The sequence below is a fragment of the Pteropus vampyrus genome, unplaced genomic scaffold, assembly GCF_000151845.1.
Source record: "Pteropus vampyrus isolate Shadow unplaced genomic scaffold, Pvam_2.0 Scaffold394, whole genome shotgun sequence".
Taxonomy (NCBI): Eukaryota; Metazoa; Chordata; class Mammalia; order Chiroptera; family Pteropodidae; genus Pteropus; species Pteropus vampyrus.
In genome coordinates this window covers 85,169-105,553 of record NW_011889175.1, presented here as the reverse complement: position 1 = coordinate 105,553, position 20,385 = coordinate 85,169, and the positions used below count along the sequence as shown (strand labels likewise).

Sequence of the window (20,385 nt, the reverse complement as noted above, 5' to 3'; positions counted from 1 at the left end):
GGAAGGAGAGCTTGGGTGTCGTGAAAAATTGGGGTTCTGTGGAAAAGGAGGAGAACAGTAGGAGAGGAAGGACACAGGGTTTATGGTGAGAAAACAGGGCTGGGATCCAAGGCCTTTGGGCTTATTAGGCTATGACAATGGGGCTTGGCCTCTGGCCAGCATCTCTGGGTGAATTTGTAGCCTCGAACTCTCTGGAAATGGGGAAGGAGGCAAAACCATGAGGGTGTCCTTTGCAGTCAGATTTACATCTCCACTTTGGCACTTATAACAGCTACTTGCCTTCTCTGAGACTCAGCTTTTTAATCTGTAAATGGGGCTAATAGCAGTGAGTCCTGCTGGGTTCTCTTCAAGGTTCAATGAGGTAATGAATAGAAAGTATCTGATAACATATCCAGGGCTCAAATGTTAGTCACCATTATTATTGTGTTGAGCCCACCATGGCTTCTTCTGTCAGCTACAGGCATCTCAGTGCCAGCCCGGAATGGCATTGGAAATGGAGAATTGGGGACAAAGTCTCAATTTCCCTGTATTTACTATCAGGCATTTGTTGAAAGGTTTTTTTTTTTTTTTTTTACCCAAATGTAAATAGCCCTCCTTGGGTTGTGCCTACATTTATCCAACTAACCTTCTAACTATAGGCAAATCTCATGAAACTTGGCATTAGTAAAAATCACAAATACATTCTGAAAGTTTTGAAAAATAATGCTGTTTTTATTTAACTGAAGCCTTTTCCTCAGGGGGACCAAAGGAATATATTGTATGCACATTACACAGCAAAACTCCAGGAACCCATTTTAGACATCTCGTTTTCCAGTGTTTCTCTTCATGGCAGTTGCCAGGTCACTCTGCCCCTGTTTCCCTCTCTCTCCATCAGCTGTCTTTCTTTCTCTTCCCCTCTCAGGCTGTTTTCCTCCGTCTTCCTTCTCTTCCTGGGCTCTTCTGATTTCTGTAGACCTTTATTTAGAGAAGGGATCATCAAACTTTTTCTGTAAAGAGCCAGATAGCAAATATTTTAGGCTTTGTGGGGTATATGTTCTCTTACAAGTCCTTAGCTCTGTCCTTGTAACTTGAAAGCAGTCACAGACAATAAGAAGATGAATAGGCTTGGCTGTGTTCTAATAAGATTTTATTTACCAAAATCAGGACGTGGACCAGATTTGGTCCACAGGCTGTAATTTATGGACTCTAGATTTCAAGCAATTTAAGACTTTTTTTCTTATCTTTACCAATTGATATTTCTATCATCCCAGTTAGCAAAACTGAGGATTCTGCTATAGATGTATCTGTCTTTGGAGGGCCAGGAAGACAGTGAGGTGCTGTAAATAACCAATAAAATTTTTCCCCATCTCATCTTGATTAAACAGATCAAAATGATTCTTTGCCCACAACTGCCTATAAGATACATGTATTGGGTACTACTGAACCCTGGAGTTAGTGTGACAGGTTTCTCAGGTTCCAAGGTGAGCTGTGTGTGAGAGAGAGAGGGAGTGGGGGCGGGAAGAGGAAGAGAGAGAGAGGAAGAGAGACATTTGGGATCAGAGTTCTCTTGGCCAACAATGGGAAAAACTAAGGTTCTGATTTTTGGTCTCTTTCACTTTCTCATTCGAGGATCTGGAAAGATCCCTCACGTCAAATTGTGTAATGGAGAAAGTGCTGGACCGGAGCCAGGAGATCTGATTGCTATTTTAGTTGTATTATTATTTTTGTGTTTGGCCTTGGCAAGTCCATTCATATCCTGGTTCAGGTCTGTCAGGTATTAGAATCTTTAGTTACCAAATATTTGAGAATTGACTCTTATTCAGATGAAATTTTACCTGGAGTTTCAATGTTTATGGGATGAAATGGAACTGGGAAGCCAGAGCCCTGTCTAAAGCCCTTGTGCCCTGACACTCACTCCCAGATGTGGGGGACCCAGAAGCACTGCCGGAATCCAGCGGCTCTCGGCAGCTTAGATTTAAGATCACTAAACCATGATTCTTTGGTCTTCTGTCCTGTCTTCTGCCATCACTCAGGATTCCAGATACCTCAAAATTTATTTATGTTCCTTTAGAATGGCAGAGACTTTTCATAAATTTGTTCTATTTTTTTTTTTTAGGTGAGGCAACCCTTGGTTGACCTCAGATTGCAAGGACTTTGTCAGCTTACAGTCTCTTATTTTTTATTTTTCACGCCAGCAGCACCTGGTCTTCCTAGGTTGTCTCCCATCCAAGTGCTAACCAGGCCCGACCCTGCTTAGCTTCCAAGATCAGACGGGATCGGGCTTGTTCAGGGTGGCAGGGCTGTAGACTTCATAAATTTGTTCTTATATGCACTAGGCTCTCTCTCTTGTTGGCTTTTCACTCTTTCCAATCTTCATGCCTATTTCCTGAACTCCTCACTTGTCCCTTCTGGTTCTACAAATCCATTTCTAGGGTTCATCTAACTAGTTGACTTCTTGTAGAAGACTTTGGGAAGATCCACTGATTTCAGAAGAATCTCAAGTCAAAGCTTTCCGATATCCTTGTTTAAGTGAACATTTCCTCTTTACACCTAAGAATTTAAGAGGATCCAAAATTTGACCAGCACAAGTCGATGTGGTTCCATCAGGGCCCTCTCTGAAGGGAGCTTCATCCCCAGGCCTGGAACATGCCTGACACTTGTCGAATCACTAAACTCTCCCTTTGAGGAAACAGTCGCAATGTTACTAAGTTCATTTTCTTTAGGTTTCATTTCCTCTGTGGATACTCACCTCCCCCACCAAGTCATCACAGGTAGGGATGTTTGGGTGAAGAAAATAGAATTCTGTCCAACTGTATCAGTGGGCTCATTTCCAGTCTGGATAGGTGACAGGTTTCACAGTCCCAGCTATGTCCTGAATCACTCTGCTCTGCTGTCCATTCTTGGTCCAAGAATGCTGGACCATTCTTGGCCTCAGAGGGAGCTGGGATGGAGCTGTGAATGAACCAAACCTGACACAAATGGAGATGGGGGGTTCAAAGACAAAAGAAAATGATCTAGAGAGGAAATTACAATTAGCCACAGGTTGCTAAATCTCCATTAGCCTCCCACTGTGCTGTTGTTCTGTAGCCAACTTAGATTATCCAAAGACAATGTCTAAAAGCCATTTTAACTAAATTAGTAATCATGTAAAACCTTTACTGAGAACATATGTGTATCTGCATTTTTCCCTGAGCAGTTTGTCAAAGTATCACATGAAAAATTGAGGTCACAAAAGATTGATAAAGAGGGAAGATATTTCGAGGAATACATCAAACAGTTGACATTTGCTCTGTGTGACTGAATGATTTTCGGTTGTTCCTCTAACTAGGGTGACTGTTTTGGTTTGCCCAGGACAGTCCTGTTTTTTATCTGTGGTCATGGCATGATGATTAGTAACACGCGCCTTGACTCTTAAGTGTTCCGATCTGGACAGTAAACCGTATGACCACTCTCTTTCTCTCTCTCTCTCCATATGTATATATGCAGAGAAAGCTCCAGTCTTTCAGAAGGTGTAGGAGGCGATGGGTAGCCATATCCCTTTCATATATCATGGTCTAAAACTTAGACCTCAAAATATTGAACCATGAAGCATCTACTCAATGACAGATGTATTTATTACAATTCATACGTCTCGATAATCTAATACAATATACTAGATTCTTAAGTTCCTTACTACAGTGTTAGGGATATTGTAGATCAAGAACTTTTTATTTTCAAGAATTACACCTGGGTCAATACATTTGTTGACTTGGTGGTCCATTTGGTGCTTTTTGCCCCCTAGGGGGAATGGTTGTGGGTTGGGTCTCTAACTCTGGTTCTGTCCCAACCCCACACCTCAGGGAGGCTGATGGGAGTTTTCCAAGTTGGGCAGGGGTTGTGTCTACTGATCTTCAAGACCACTCCCATGCTCAGAGTCCATGCTTGTGTAAAAACTGACAGCTTGCTTCAATATCTAATAAAAAGAGTGCCACAGCCATTTCAGTTTTACCTCTTTCTCTCAGACTGAACCAATTTTGACCCAGGCTTTGACCATTTGATGCTTATGTGGCCTAATTGAGTGACTTAAACTTTCTGAGTTTATTTACTGTAGAAGGAGCTAATAGTACCTGGCTCCTCCTCCTAGAGTGCGAAGGTGAGGCTCAGGACAAGTGTTGTCTGGAAGAGGTATACTCTCCATGCAGGGGAAAGGCAGTTTTGTCATTGCTTGTTTATTAGAGAGCAGTAATTAGCCAGTTCTTCCTGGCAGCTTAACCGTGGTTCAGTGTAGGCTCATATTCTTCCATTTATCTCCCCTCCTGTTGGTCAGAGTACTTGGATTTCTTTTGGGGGGGCACTGCTTTTTTTTTTTTTCTTGTGAGCTTCAGTTTCTTCATCTATAAAACAGGGACAGTTACAGCCTGCATGACCCATACTTGGCCAATTGGACTTCTTCTGTCCTAGAACTTTATGTCACCATCTATTTATACTAGAAAGGAAAAACTCATTCTGCTTCTGAGTGATGTAAGTAGGACAATTTAGCCAGGTCTTATCTGACCTGTGACATTCAAATTAATTAATTCATGCATCGAGCAAATGTTTATTGACATCTTTGTGTCAGAGAATGTATGCCAAGCCTTTCACATACTTTTCTCATTTAATCCTCAGTATATATTATGTGTTAGGTCTTGCTGCTTGCTTTGCAAATGAAGAAATAGAGCTCATGGGATTTAAGTAACCTACCCAAGATTATATACTGAGCATGTTGGGAGGCCAAGATTTGAACTTGGATCTATCTGACTCCAAAGCCTATATTTTTGTTATGGCATTTGGCCTCCCTGCTATGCGGAGAATAGTTGGAAGCCTATTTTATATAAGGTGCTAGAGAATGATTGTCCATATGTTCTTTCATCCAGCTGGCTGCAGCAATAATGGAAGACTTTCTGAGCAGGGAGGAGATTGGTGCATGCGGGGGGGCATCTATTGGTCTTATCTGTTAGATTACCTTCCGTCCTTCTCTTCTTCCTCCTGATGATGGTAATATGGCAGCAGATTCCTCTTTGGGAGGTATACCAGTTGACCCATTCCATGTAATTCTTGTGAAGTTGTAAGTTATAGAACCAGCTCCTCTGGCCATAAGTCCAAACCTAGCCAATCATAATACTCTTCTCTTGGCCACAAAAGCTTGGTCCAAGGGGTGGGACCCAAACCAGCCAATCAATTTCTTCCCTAGGTCTTATATATACTGGAGTAGGAAGAGATCTTTTTTTCTGCCTCTGGGTTGTTGAATAAAGATCCTGGATGCAGCATTCTCCCTTCTAGACAGGTAGATTCATGGGAAGAACTGACCTGCAGGGGGAAGCTGAGGGATGACATAGCTTGGAAATATTACTCAACAAATCACCCTTCATTCATACTTTTTTTTGCTTTTGCATTTTATCTGTCCTTAACCAGTACAATATGCTTCCTAGCATACGTTTTTCAGAAGCCTAGAGTCTGGGAAGTAATTTCCTTAACCTGTGAGTGACTGGTAGGGGATAAAAGAGGGGACAGAGGTTGCAAAAGTGGGCCATGATTATGGTCATATGTTGGTATGTGTGTTTCCTGAGGATGTCATTTGTTCATCAGATAATCCCTGAGTACCTTCCATGGTCCAAGGACCATACAGGTGATAGAGGTCTGGTGGTGGCCAGCAGCCATGGTCCCTACCCTTGTGGGACTCACAGTCCAGAGCCCTCTTCTCTGTGGAGCCTCCATTACCCTCCTCTCAGCAGGCAGTGTTTTCCGTTTAGAATGTACTACTTGGGGTGCTAAATTATTTACAAAATCTTTTTACTAGAGCATCCAGTGGCTTAAAGATAGATTATATTTCTGAGGCCTGGGAGTCAAAGCTCCTTTCAGAGAGTCTTCCCCTATCTTATTTCTCTCTTTTTTGTCCTCAACATACCATGGATTTGGGAATAGATCTCTTGCCAAAATCATTCCTAGAGGAATGTTGGAGCTGAAACTCAAGCCCTTTTAGATATGTTCCTCTCTGTTCACTTACATTTAAACTCACTTATGTGTCCTGATGGATCCTGGGGAAGAGGTTGCACCCACTTATGAGAATAGAAGGGTATGGGGGGCCTCGATGCCATACAACCTGGTGATGGTGTCTGCTCATCCCTGTTGTGCTACCAGCCCCCCCAGCCCCCACAGTGCCTCCTCTGGCCCTTTCACCATCACATTTGGCTGGAGTCCTACCCCCTGTAACCTCTTCCTTCTCTGCTGCCCTTTGCACTTGGTCATCATGGCACCAGCTCGAACCTTTCTATAAGGTCTTTTCTTTAGATGAATGTGTTCCTTTGGACATTGCCCAGGACCTCCTAGCCCCCAATGGCCTGAGACTATGCTCGGGGAGAGGATCTGAAATAGAAAGTAGAAGAATCTGGGGCCAGGGACACTGAGTGGGGGCAGTTGGAATATCATTCAAGGCAAAGATCAACAGAATCAGATTGGGGAAGGTGGCAGTGGGAGTGGAGGGAGAGGAGAAGTGGATAAAAGGGTTTGGAAACTCAGTGGGGCACAGTAGAGAGGGAAGAGGGGTGCGCACAGAGTCACACAACTGGATGGTGCTGGAGCTGGGCTGGGGGCTGTCCTTCTGGCTCTCGCCAGTGCCCATTCAGCTACACTGACTCGTCTCCCAGTGCAGACCTCCCCTCCGCTGCTGCTCCCTTCCCTAGGGAGGACTGCTCCAACTCACCAGCCTAGAGCAGGTTCCCTGTAATGTGTTCTCACGATATCATGTGATCTTCACCAGGCAGATAACCCCTAAGTAAGTGCTTGGGTGACAATTTGCCTAATATCTGCTTTCCTCTGGGGAGCCATACTAGTCATTGTTCATCATAGGGTCCCCAGTAAATATCTGGAACATACTAGGTTCTCAAAAAGTGTTTGTGGAATGACCGAAGGAATAAATGTTCAATTTGTAGATTCTTGATCTTCTTTACAAGCTTTTGGCCCAAGATATTCATCTGCTTACATCAGGACTTCCTGGCAAAGATAGAGATTGACTGTATAATCTGTGATTCACATACATTTTATCTCAAGCCAGTGTTATTTTTACTCAACACAAAAATGCAAATAAAAAATATTTATGTTAACTTCAAGAAAGATACATGGGAAATGAAGAAGTCACTTAAAGCCGTAGGCATTTGCCATCAGAAGTCAATTTGATCAGCTTGAGTTCTCCGTGATGGGGAAGGCAAGGACCTGGAATCCCAGGGGAAAGACTCCAGTCTCCATGCCCTGTGACCCATGGCCTGGTAGGCTCCCCCATCACATGGCTGTCTTCAAGATCCACCATTAAAGTTATTGATATTTTGAATTTTCGGATCCCAATTAAATTTCAGAACTTCCTCTGATGGTGTTACATTCTAAACTCTTGGGAGACCCTGAGATCTCAGAGTAACTGTTGGACTTGGGAACAGATGGGAGTGAGTTCCAAAAGCAGGTTCCCTGAATGGGGTAAGAAGGCAGCATTAGGGAGAGAAAGGGGGGCGGGGAGAGAGGGCGAGCACGCAGAGTTGGGTTCCAAACGTAAGCAGAGGCTGCTTTTAGAGTCCTTTCCCACGAACGAAGGACCCTGCGGCTGGGAGATGGGAGAGTGACTTACTTACGCTTATGGAGGAGGCACTGCTCTGGGCACAGGAGTTATAGTGAAGAAACAACACCTAGTCCCTCTTTTCATGACCTCGTGAAACTCCCTGCTTAATGTGGGGTTTGGATGATAAATGTACAGAGACAAGTTTAGTGAAGGTCATGTTTTTTTTTTTTTTCTCCCACATTGAATAGCCAGGAAAGAGCTCTTTGAAGAAGCACAGCTCAAGCTGAGAGCTGAAAGATCAGCTGGGCAGAGAAGGGAAGAGCACCTCTGACAGTAGGGACTGAGAGTGCAGGGGTCCTGGGGCAGAAATGAGCTTTGTGGGCTCCAGGAGCTGGGAGGAGTAGTATGGGCGGAGCAGAGTGCGAATGGGTCATTGGCACCTGGCGGCACTGGGCAGGTCAGCCGGGGCAGCCCTGGGTGAGGAGGCATGGTGGAAGGTTGGACAGTTGGGTTGCTGAGGGGTTTTGAACAGAGAAGTGATATGGCCTGGCTTCAGTTTTACAGAAGTCACCCTGGCTGCTTGGTGGGGGAGGAGTATGATGGGGAGAAGGGTGGTCATGGGGGGATTGGCAAGAGGCTGCCAAGGAAGAGACGACGATGCATTGGAGGAGGTTGAAGGCAGTCGAGAGGAAAAGAAGGGACCAATTTGGGAGCTTCTGGGTTTTACTTCTCTTCCTATTATTGGCTGGTCCTGGGGTCTCGTCCTCAGTTTCCCCACCTGTAAAATGAGAGCTACTACTGAATGACCTCGTAGCTCTGGTGTTCGGAGGGTCTGTTGCCTCTGGCCCTGAGAGCTTTTCCAAGGTCTTTGTCTCTTAGCTCATTTTCTCAATGCTGAGGATCCCTGGAAAGAATTGCAATTTGTGGCTTAAAGATAAATTTTCCAACTTTCTAAAGTTCTGTTCATATTTTAAGTGCTTGACTGTCTTGTGTCCCCGCTTCTTGGTGGGAGGTGGTGGGTGAGGGTGTTACATTATTAATAAAATATGAATACATTAAAACATTTATTTCAGTGTAACTTACGTGGGGAACACGATCTTTAATGGAGCTGTTTGGCAAGCAGTTGGAAATGCGTCTTGGCCCCAAACCTTTGAAAGTCCTTGATTAGGCGGTGATCTCTGTTTCCAATAAAGCCCTTGACCCTTTGTGGTTTCAGTTCTGTTTACTCTCAGCAGGCATTTCTGGTTCAAAGAGAGAATCTTTAAAAAGCTGGATTGGGAAAGTCTATAAAATCTTAACGCATCTTTGACATCAAATAGCTCTTTCAAAGCAGTGATTTGATGGAGTAAATAGGAATGCAGCAGCACAAACCATATGGAACACATTTTCCATAACTGCTCTGCACTCGAATAACAAAGGAGAAAAGTTCTTGGCACAGGGAGTTTGGGATTTTAATGACCCTTAAATATTTGGCATAGTTGCCAGATGTGTTTTACCAGGCTGAAAACCCCAAGGATATCTGCCCTGCCTTTCTTTTTGGCAGAACATAAGCTAACACGATGTCGCTGTTCCTGAAGAGATGTTTGTGCCTCGTCTCAGAAAGCTTAATTCACTAGATTTCCTTAATTATCTTCCCCTTCCCCCAAACTGGCAGAACTCCCCTCCGGCCTCTGAGCCTCATTTCTAATTTGCTGCATTTCTGATTTGCCGTTTATGATGATGCCACAGAAACTACCTTCATTATTTAAAATGGGGATCAAAGGGTGGAAATGCTGGTCAAAGTGAGTGTCGTTGATGGAACTGGAGTGGGGCAGGGTCCTGGTCTTCTAGCATGGAGGGCTCTTCCCTAATTGGCTGTGTGAGCTGCACAAGTCACATGATTTCTTAAGCTAAAATGAGACAGCGCCGCATTCTTCAAGCTGCTATTGTCACCTTCTGGTTCTGATTACGAATGATCCTACCTGTACTGAAAATACAGTCACACATTTGCTGTCTCTCAAAGTCATCATCCTGAAAGTCCACGTCTGCTTTCTTTAGGCACTGACCCATTCCTCGAAACATCTGGATGTACACAAAATAGTTTATCCAACTTTTGTGCACTGATAGGTGCGCCGTGGATCCCTGATAACCTTCCCCAGTGGGAGACATACAATTGCAATTTCAGATGGAAGGGGTCTTCGAAGCGATGGAGCCACACATCCCTATTTCACAGACGAGGACACTGAGGCCCACAGAGTGCAAGTGGCTTACCCCAGGCCACATGGCTTTTCAGTGTCAGAACCAAGATCAGACTCTCCCTAATTCTTCAGCAGTTTGAACCCCAAGTGACTCGTTCACAAAAATAAAATGCATCTGCACAGGATGAGAAGATTCGCGACATAGATGCTCGGAAGCATGCACTTCGGGAGGGGGTCGGCAAATGGGAAGGGAGCGAACCAGGCATCAGGCTCTGAGCTCTGCGCTTCCCCTTCTGGTGTTGCTTAGTCTTTCATTTAAAAAATACAGAACGTTTTAAAGTAGAAGCAGAAGGTTTAGAGAAGTTAAATGACTTCGCAGTGTCATCCAGCCAGGCGCAGGCAGGGCTGCAGCAGGTGGCTACAAAGGCTTTGCTCTTCTTGAGAAGGACAGTCGGCCCAGCACTTAGCCACGCTGGGTCTGGACGCCTCGAACTGGGGCTCTGTCTCTCCATTGAATCTGGTGGTTGGGTCACTGTCCTTCTCACTTCTCGTCACCCGGAAGGACACTCTGCACTTTGCTCTCAGCCTGGCAGGAGCCCCAAGAGCGAATTTGCTTTTCCATTCTTGCCAGTAGATGGGTGTGGATGAAAGCCCACATCCTCCACGGAATAGAAGGTTTAGAGCCCAGACTGAATTCACAGCAGATAATGGAGTATCCTCTCCTTCTTCAAATTAAGTGCCAATACTGTTATAAACTTCACAGTTTTATAAGAGACTAGATCTTAATTGTCCCCACCACAAAAAGGAAATGATAATTATGTGACATGATATAGGTATTAACTTACTCTACAGTGGTAACCATAGTGCAATATATAAGTGTCTCAAATCAATGCATTGTATGTCTTAAACTTATATGTCAACTATATTTTTAAATGAAGTGCTTTTTGGCTTTAAAAAATGACTAAAACCTCAAACAGTGAATTTAAGTTTCCCTGCCTTATGGTGCACAGAGTCAGGGTTGGGGCTGGTAATGGTCACCAAAGGGGACAGTTACTCAGCTGCCTTGCTGGTTTCCAGTTCCCTCCAAGCTTTCCTCCACTTGCTCCTCTTCACTCCCCTTGTCCTTATCCGGGCCGACTCCCGTGGGAATCTCCTCCTGGCTGCCTGTCAATCCCCTGTCCTCCATCTCGTCAGCCATATCTCTGGATGGACAGTGCAGAGCATAGCATTCCATTAATCAGCAGACATCATCAAGGGGAAAAGAGATCCAACCCGAGGGATGCAGAGAAGAGACTTAGAAATAGGGATTCAGATGAGGTAGAAGAAGAAAGGGTCAGGAGGGTCCAGGACTGGTCTCTAGCCAACCCCAATGTAGGAGGAAGGGGGTGGGTTTTTCTCCCCTGCACCGTGTCCTTACCTCTGGGAGGTGGGGCAGCATCCCTGTTTCTAGGGAACCAGGAGATGTCTCGGCCCTGGTTTTGGGTCATGCAGATTCCTGAACATAGTTTCCAGACTTTGTTCTTCAGAGCAGAGGCCAGGAGTCCTAGGACTCTCCAGCAGCCCCAACCTAGAGTGAGAAGCCGAGAGTGAGAAGCCGGCTCTGGGATGCCAAGCAGAGCGAAGGATGATGAGGACTCAAGAGGCAACTGGGTTGAAAGTGGGCGGCTTTGCCTTGTTGCTGGCATTTTAATTAAATGTAGGGATTATACACCCCAAATCTTCATAGAAAGCAGCTTTATTGAGCCTCATTACCAGATTCTATACACTCCATCTGAGGTGAGACTCATGTTCAGATTAAGAGAGGAAGATTCAGAAATGACAGTGGCAAGATGGGAGGTGGCACTTGTAGATTCCTGAGGAGATGCTGAAGCCAGACAGATTTCATATATCCCAAGCGCTCTCCGGGAAGATCATAGGAACGGGTTTCAACTTGATTCAGGTTGAACCAGGCCAAGCATTTGTACCTCTGAGGGCCCAAGACTTCATCCTACACTTTTCCTGCAATTCTCCCCTCACCTTACGATTTCGCCACAGTCAGGACTAGTCATAGCACTGAACACAGCTGGGTGTAGATACACACCTGTGTGTAGGTAGGTGGGAGTGTACATGTAAAACTTAAATATAGTTTTCATTTTTATCAAAGGCATAGGTTAAAATGTCAAATAGTTCTAGATGAAAAACAGCAGACCCCTGACCAAATCCCTCTCACCTGCTTCCTGTTCCCCAGAGGGCAAGGACTTTCGACTCTGAGCTGGTTCTTTTTATATTCACCTCTACATTTCTGCAGATCCACACATATGCTGTTATTTTTAATGCTTTTTTTTTTTTTGTATTAGACATTTTCTGTTGCGTTTCTGCTGTGGACGATGAGGGTTTTGCCCTCTTCTGCCATCTCCCGCCCTCAGACACCTGCGCTCTCCCCCATTCTCCTGATGCATTCATCACCCCCTTTGGTTAAGTGAACAGTCAGCATTGTTATGACCATGTCAGTATTATTCACAGTTGAGACAGGCATTGTCTCATGATTGTATTTTCTTTCTTCTGTGACTGTGACTATTTGCCCAAAGCTAAACTAACTGCGTCGTTCCTTTGGGGGATTTCTGTGCATGCCAGACTCACCAGGACCGTCAGTGAGGCTGAATCCAGCAGACAGCGCCAGCTCCTAGAGCTGCTGCCCTGAGGCTCAGTCTGCAGGAGCTGCTCTCCGGCCTTGCTGTGCCCTTCTCTTGTCCGGCCTCCCTGTCCATCAGCCTGGGAGATCCCCCATCTCCTGTGCTTCGTCTTTGGTTCTCGGATTCCACCTTCTTCCTCATTTGATAGATGTCTTCCTCTCAAAGTGCATGGATGATGCATTCTGAATGACTGTGCAAGTCTTAGGAAGATCGTTTTTCCTACTTGAACACTGGATGGATAATTAGCTGGGTATAGGACGCTAGGCTGCAAATATATATACAATAGTTCCCCTTTATCCACAGTTTCATTTTCCATGGTCAACCACAGTCTGAAAATATTAAATGGAAAATTCCAGAAATGAACGATTCATAAATTTTAAATCATGCACCACCAAGAGTGGTGTGATGAAATCTCGTGCCTTCCCACGCCATTCTGCCCAGGACGTGAATGGTCCCTTTGTCTAGCGTATCCACACTGTATACACTCCCTGCCCATGAGTCACTTAGCAGCTGGCTCGGTTAAGAGATTGACTTGGTGAGGTGTCACAGGGCTTGCGTTCAGGTCACCCTTATTTTACTTAATAATAGCCCAAAAGCACAAGCGTAGTGATGCTGGCAATTTGGATATACCAGAGAGAAGCCGTAAAGTGCTTCCTTTAAGTTAAAAGCTACCTATAGATGGGGAAAAAACAGTATATATGGGGTTCTGTACTATCTTTGTTTTCAGGCACCACTGGGGGTCTTGGAATGTATTTCCCTCAGATGGGGGGCGATACTGTGTATTTTCTGCTCACAAGTTTGAATAACGTTTTAGGTTCCGACATTGCCGTTGACGACACTTTTGTCTAAGACCTGTTTTTTCCTTCTAGAAGCTTTCAGTATTTTCCCTCTCTCCCTGGAGGTGTGATATTTCACAGCGATCTGCCTTTGCAGTGATCTTTTGCTATCACCAGAGCTGAGCTCTCAGTGGACCCTTTTAATCTGGAAGTGCGTGTACTTTGGGACATTCTTTTATCTCTTCCATAATTTTCTCTGTTTTTCTTGATTTTTGTCTTTTTAGACCTTATGACATTCAAATATTGTTTCCCGCATCGATTCTCTCTTTTTTTTTTTTTTTTTTTACTTTTCCGCCTCCACATTCCATTCTTTTGTTTTATTTATTTACATTATTTCTTAAAAGTGAAGTACAATTTCTGTTCTTTGGATAGATACAATATTTTCTTACCTCTCTAAGGATATTAAAATTCGTGATAGTTTTTTTCTTCTTGTGTCTGTGTTTTAATTCCTTTATTACATCGGTTGACTTTGCCGTTAGACACTTTTCTCAAATGCTTGGTGATGCTTGACTGTCTACACACGTGTTTGAGAGAAATGTTAAGTTGCTGATCAGGAATATTACTGTGGTGGGCCAGAGCTCGTCAGCTGCGGCTTCGTTGTCTAGACACATCTGTGCCCTGGCAATGTCTTTGTTTCTATCCTCCCACCCCACCCTCTGAGCTCAAATGTCAGTATCTTAGGTCTCTTCCCTTGACCTGGTCAGTTTGCTCAGGGAGTGATTTTTTTCCTCCTTGGGGAGTCAGGCTAGGTTATGTGTGGTCCTAGAGTTTCCTAACTTTTGCTTGTTCCTCCTGTTTTCAGTCAAGTGCCTCTCCCTAGCCCTAAGCTGTCCCTGTGCTTGTGAGTCCTGAGCCCCTCTGGCTTACTGTCCCCAGGGAGCAGTAATACCAGAGTCTTCTGCCAGATGGTGGGAAGGGCAGCCACCCAGCTGCATGGAGAGTGGGGGGCTGGGGCCATAGCCGTACCTTGAACGCATTTTCAATGAATCTTCCTGTTTTCAGTCTCATCCGCATACCCCAGCTTCAGGGCCTCCTGGTGACTCCTGTGTAGTCTTGTGACTAACCTGCGTTCTTTGGTCGCATCTTTTGTATCTGCTGTGCCTTCTCAAACACTCAAAGGCTCACCTGTCTTCTGGACCCTTGGTCACTTATGGGGCCTCTGTTATAGTGGCCATGACCTACCCCACTGGTCCTAGGCAACTTGGCTGCCAGAGGCTGACCAGCTGCATGTCCTACTTTCTCCTGCTTTTTTACTTTAATGGAGTTCTGGTATCCCCAAGAGGGGATCCAGCCAGGGGAAAGAAATAGGATTTGCACAAAAAATTTCACCAGCTTCCTCCTGACTTCCTCTGCCTGGTTGTCTGAGTACACAATAAATGAATCCACTGCAGAACAGCAGGTAGACAAGAACTCGAGGACACTTGCTGACATACACATCCTTGTCCGTGGGTCCCTCCCAAGCCCCCTAGCAGTCCATCCTTTCTCTCGCTTTTATGAAGTCCTCCCGTCATCATTCTTTCATTTGACATCAGTGTAGGCATTGGTGACTTAAGGGTAATTTATTACTTTTTACTTTGCAAGAAATCATAAAAACAGTTGAGTTGAGCTAGAGAGAAAATACTCTGGGCATCGTTTTTGTTTTTGAAATTCAAAAACCACCTGGTACAGACATGCATCTGGGGGCCGGGAGCACATTTAGTTTTTCTGAACTCCATTTTTGTCTGATTGTGATATTAAGATCAATGGACAGCAGCTTTGCAGGTCGGAGTGGCTGCCATTTCTCCACATGGGCTTCTTCTCCTCTCCCAGTAGGTGTGATGAAGGACAGACTTTATTTTGCTAATCTCATGGCCCCACTGCCTAGCAAAGTGCTTTGAGTGGATTAGATATCAAAAATATTTATGCAGTTGGATGACTGGAAGTCTCTCAGACATTCTCCCAGGGACTTGTGTCTTTGGAGAGGCCTGGCTTAGAGGCAGGCAGGATTGGAGGGTCTATGAAAACAGACCTGTCCCATAAATCCGAAATAGGTCCTTCAGCTGTGAACAGGACATGGCTGCCAGGAGCAGAGATTTGGTTGCTTCTTTCTCAAAGATGCTGCAGTGTTTTAGGGACGAATGGAAGCTTAACCTCAGATACTCCTTCTAGCCCAGGAAAAATTCTCTTCGTTAACCTCGTATCTTTGGGAATGTCTCTTTGCCTCGGCAAGATCCGCTTGGTGTGATGGCTGTCAGTCCTGGAACAGTATCTTTATCTTTCTCAAAGCTCAGACTGTCTCTTCCATGCAGAAAACAGACCCATGCCTGTCCTAAATGGGTCAACCATGTCATTTAAACTAGTCCATTTCTCAGCTTGTAAAACAAATATGCTAAATATGTAAGGTGTGAAATGTAATGATAAAATAAACACCTCTAAACCCCAAACTTGATTTAAAAAAGTATTATAAGACCAGTATTATAAGAGCTGAAGCTCTCCCTCCCTTCCACATATGTAATCACTTTTCTAGTTTTTTTATGTATCATTCACCCATCTTTCTTTAGAATGTTACAATATATGTATATACCGCTAACAATGTATTGCTGTGATTTCTTTGATTTACCATAAAAATTGTATCATGCTGTAAGATTCCTATGCAACTCTTTTCTCTTACCATTGGCTTGTGAAGTTGATTCATGATGATCTGTGCATTTGACCTTTATTAATTTTAACTGTCATATACCATCCCATGATGTGACCATGCCACAGTTATTTCTTCATTTTTCTATCTGAATATTTTGGGGTGTTTTCTAGAAAAAAATCTTCTATATACATTCTTGTAAGTATATCTGGGTGCACATATGGTATGTACCTAAGAATAGAATAACCGGGCCATATGTAAAACTCAAACTCAACTCTCCCAGCTGATGCTAAATTGCTGGAGTTAATTTACACTCTCTGGTAGTATGAGATGCTTCATCACTCTACATCTTCACCAGCACTTTGTATTGTCAGTTCCTTTAATTGGGTATGAAAATATATTCTATCATGTTTCAATTAAAATTTTCTAGTTTATATGACAAATTTTTTCAAAAGTTTATTAGCTATTCTATTTCCTTCTGTTGAGAATACCTATTCAAGTCTTTTTCATAGTTTGCAATTGGATTGTGTGACTATTTCTCATTTATTTTAGGAGTTAAATATATATTCTAGATTCTAATCATTTGGTCTTGTTTATATGTGGCTAATGTCATTCCCAGTTTGAGCCATCTTCTCGCTTTTTTTTAGATGTCTTTTGATGAACAGAAGTTTTTAATTTTAGTGTAGTTTAACTTATGAACCTTCTTTTCTCAGAGGGGTTATTGTCCATGTGGATAACCAGTGCAGTTGTTTCAGCCTCGAATATTGATTGGTCCTACCATCTCCTTTCTACCTGAAAAATTAGCTCTGTCAAAAAGAAGTATATGCAATGCTGTAACGTGAATAAACTTTATGCTGTGTGAAATAAGCCAGTCACAGAAAGACAAATATGGTATTATTCTACTTGTGTAAGATAGCTCGAGTCAAATTCATAGAAACAGAAAGTAGAACGGTAGTTGCCAAGGGTTGGAAGGAGTGGAGAATGGGGAGTTGTTCAATGGGTATAGAGTTTGTTTTGCAAGATGAAAAAGTGTTGAGATTGGTTATCCAACATTGTGACTATACTTAACGCTACTGAGTGGCACACTTAAAAATGGTTAAGATGGTAAATTTTATGTTTATTTACCATAATTTAAAAGAAAATAAATAATAAATCCATATACAGTAAAAAAAAAAGAAGTATATGTAATTTATGTGTAATTTATATTACATCTATTTTTTGACTATTGCTTCATTGGTCAATTTGCCTATCTCTGCACCAATATCACATTATCCACAAAGTGGATAATTCCTGATGGCTGGTGGGCAAGTACCCTACCTTTGGCTTCTGTGGTATCTTGACTATTTTTGTTCCCATGTATGTATTTAAGGACTCTTGAAAAATATGCATAGTACTATTATTACATCTAAAAATTAATATTACATATCCAGCTAACAAAGCAAAATTGTCAAACTCTTTCATAAATGTGTGAACTGTTTGTATCAGGCTGCAAATGACGTTCATCTCAAGAGTTTGTCATAGTCTGGACTTTGCTGTTACATTATCATAGTGTCATTTAACACGTTCTTCTGTTCTCTGTATTTCTTGTAAATAGCTTGATGTTTGATCAGATTTAAGTTCAATTTTGGGAGGAAGAGAGGCAAGGCTACTTTGTAGGTGGCGGTGTGAACCTCCATCAGGAGACAGATAATATTTTGTCATCTCTCTTTTGTGTTAATAGCAGCCATTGACCATTATGGCCTACATCCATTAATTCACTAGAGATTACAGAATGGTGGCATTCTAATTCTATCATTCCTTCCTACTTATTCGCTGGAGTTATTTTTATAAAGATTAGTTCTCCATAATTAACTATTAAGTACCTTGAGGTACACTTTATGAAGGAAAACAGGACAAATTGAATCACACCAGAATCAGTGATCTGCAATGAGCATTGTAAGTAATTCTTTCCTTCCATTCACCAGTTTTCAAAATAATGACCTTCAAAGGTAACAAATATGTTTTTAAAAATATCATTATGATTTCATGGGTTAAATCTGTGTGTTTTAACCCACTGTGGTCATTATTCTCATTGATGTCCAAATGCCCCTCATCCGTGGCTACTGGGAGGTTCTATGAGTTATCCTGAAATCTTTTAATATGACCCAGTAGTTTTGTTAGTGTCTTCGAAATCTGAAATTACAGGATGTTCCAGTCTCATGTAGATGTTTTTTACTCTAGAACTGGAATTAGCCATTTGTCTAAGAAGTTCTGGTTTCTATCAGTGCAAAACACTATTTAGAAAAAACTACCTTCTATGTGTAAGGAGCCCTTATTGCTGTTGGCTTAGGCAGCATTTCTGGACCGTTTCAGTGGATAGATGTAGGGAATATGCACACATACGCATGCATGTACATTAAAGATACATCAAGGCTTCTTAAATTTGTGTTGACATGGTCTTTATTTAACTTCATCAGTCTTCTATAAGATTTCCCCTCCATGGCGTTAATACCATTGTGAGTTCTTACCAACAGTGCATGAAAGTACTTTTTTCCCCATGTATTTGTGGAAAACTTTTGGATGATAATTAATATCTCAGTGTAGTTTTAATTTACATTATATATGTGTGTTTATGTGCGTGTGTATATTTATTTATTAATCAGTTTGTCAAGATTCACAAAAAACCTTGTTGGGAATTTTTATTAGAATTCTGTAGAATCTATAGGCCAATTCTCCTCAACTTGATATTTTTTAGTGATATCGAATCTTTCTGCCTGTGAACTTGGTCTATTTCTTTATGTGTTTTAGTCTTCATCAGTGTTTTTAATTTTTAATTTAATTTTATTTATGATGACATTGGTTAACGAAATCCAATAAGTTTCACTTTAATGGTAAGGCACATATATATTTTATACTGTGTGTTCACCTCCCATAGTTAGATTTCTTTCTGTCTCTACATATTTGACCCCCTTTATCTCGTTTACCTCCTCCCTCCCCGCTGACCCCCTACCCTCTTTTAACCACTAGTTTATAGTCTATGTCCATGAGTCTCTGTTTGTTTGTCCTGTTCATTTGTTACTTTTAGTTTTATATCCCACATATAAGCGATATCATGTGATTTTCAACTTTTTCTGTCTGGCTTATTTCACTTAGCATGATTATCTCGACGTCCATCCATGTCATCAGTGTTTTTCAGTAAATTTAATCTCTTTCACAAAGGTCTTGAGTATCTTTTTGTTAGACTCTTTGGCACTTTATGCATTTTGTTCCTATTATAAATAGTATCTTTTAAAATTGTATTTATATGTGTTTGATATTAAAATAAATACAGTTGAGTTATATACATTGTTTTCATATGCGATGATTTTGCTAGCTTTTTTATTCTAATAATTGTAGATTCTTTTAGGGTTTCCATGAAGACTATTGTCTTGGAAGGCTTATGGTTTTGTTTTACCAATGTAATCCTTCTATGTTTGATTTATTTTTTGAGCCTTGCTGCTGAATGCCTCCAGGATGACACCAGAATCTTAGGTTATCTGTGCTGAGCACTGTCAGCTGTCCCCCATCTGGCCAGGGAGCAAAGTTTATAAGAATAGCTTTACTCTTTTCTATTTGCTCATACCCCATCTCTGTTTGAATTTGACTTCTGTTCAAGAAAGACCTCAGCTGAAGTTTTGCCAGTTGACTTGAGCAGTGAAGTCTCCCAGAGCTTTGTTTAATCAGCTTGAATGGGCAGAGGGAAATGTGGCTGTTTAGATCTCATGTCATTAGGAGCAGATGCCTGGGCTGGGACCCTAGGCCATCAAGAAAGCCCTGGACTAGGGATTCTTGAACGATAGCTGGGACAAGTGGGTGGCGTGAGCCTGAGGAGCAGGGAGTCTTATGTCTCAAAGGTCCTAAGGGTCAGACATAGAAGCCATTCCACTGTCATCAAGACATAGGAGGCAGTAGACCATAAGGCTAAATCTTAGTATTGGGAGAGACCAGTAGGCCCTAGACCATGGTGTGAGGTCATGAACAAGCACCTGGATCCAGGCCGTGGTGCCTGGATGTTATTTCATCAGCCTTAAGTCATGCGTGTATCTGTGCACCAGTGAGGTTAGACTCCAATTTAGTGCTGTGAGGGCTGAATGCAATTATACATGCAGAGCCTCTAGCTCGTGTCCAGGCCTGCGATAGGAGCTCAGCACAAAGCAGTGCTTGCTGCTGCAGCACCTCTGTAGACATTCAGTGTTGCACCTGCCAAGAACTGCTGTGTGTTGCACTTCTGTTGTAGGCAAGGACATGAGCTAGGAGCTTTGCTCTCTGTGAGCTGTGGGCTCTCCTGCCAGCTCGGTCATTCCCCTGTGTGCCATGACCCTGAGGTGCTCAGAGCAAGCCCATCATAGTAGCTGTTCTGGAAAACAGTCCTTTGGAGCCTACTCTTGTTATTCTGGCCTGTGGTGTCTCAGTTTTGCGCCCTGCTTTTGATACCTACCTTGCCGATATGCTCCAGAGTGATCGTCCAGTTTCTGGGCAGAGCTCAGGCTGCAAGCTCCGTCAACAGATTAGCCTCTGGCCATCA

The 20,385-nt window shown here is 42.9% G+C and overlaps 1 pseudogene; it reads right to left on the bottom strand.

Moving 5' to 3' along the window:
* Positions 1-2,168: 2,168 nt before the first annotated feature.
* On the bottom strand, positions 2,169-2,287 carry LOC111731753 (annotated as a pseudogene).
* Between the last annotated feature and the right edge of the window lie 18,098 nt (positions 2,288-20,385).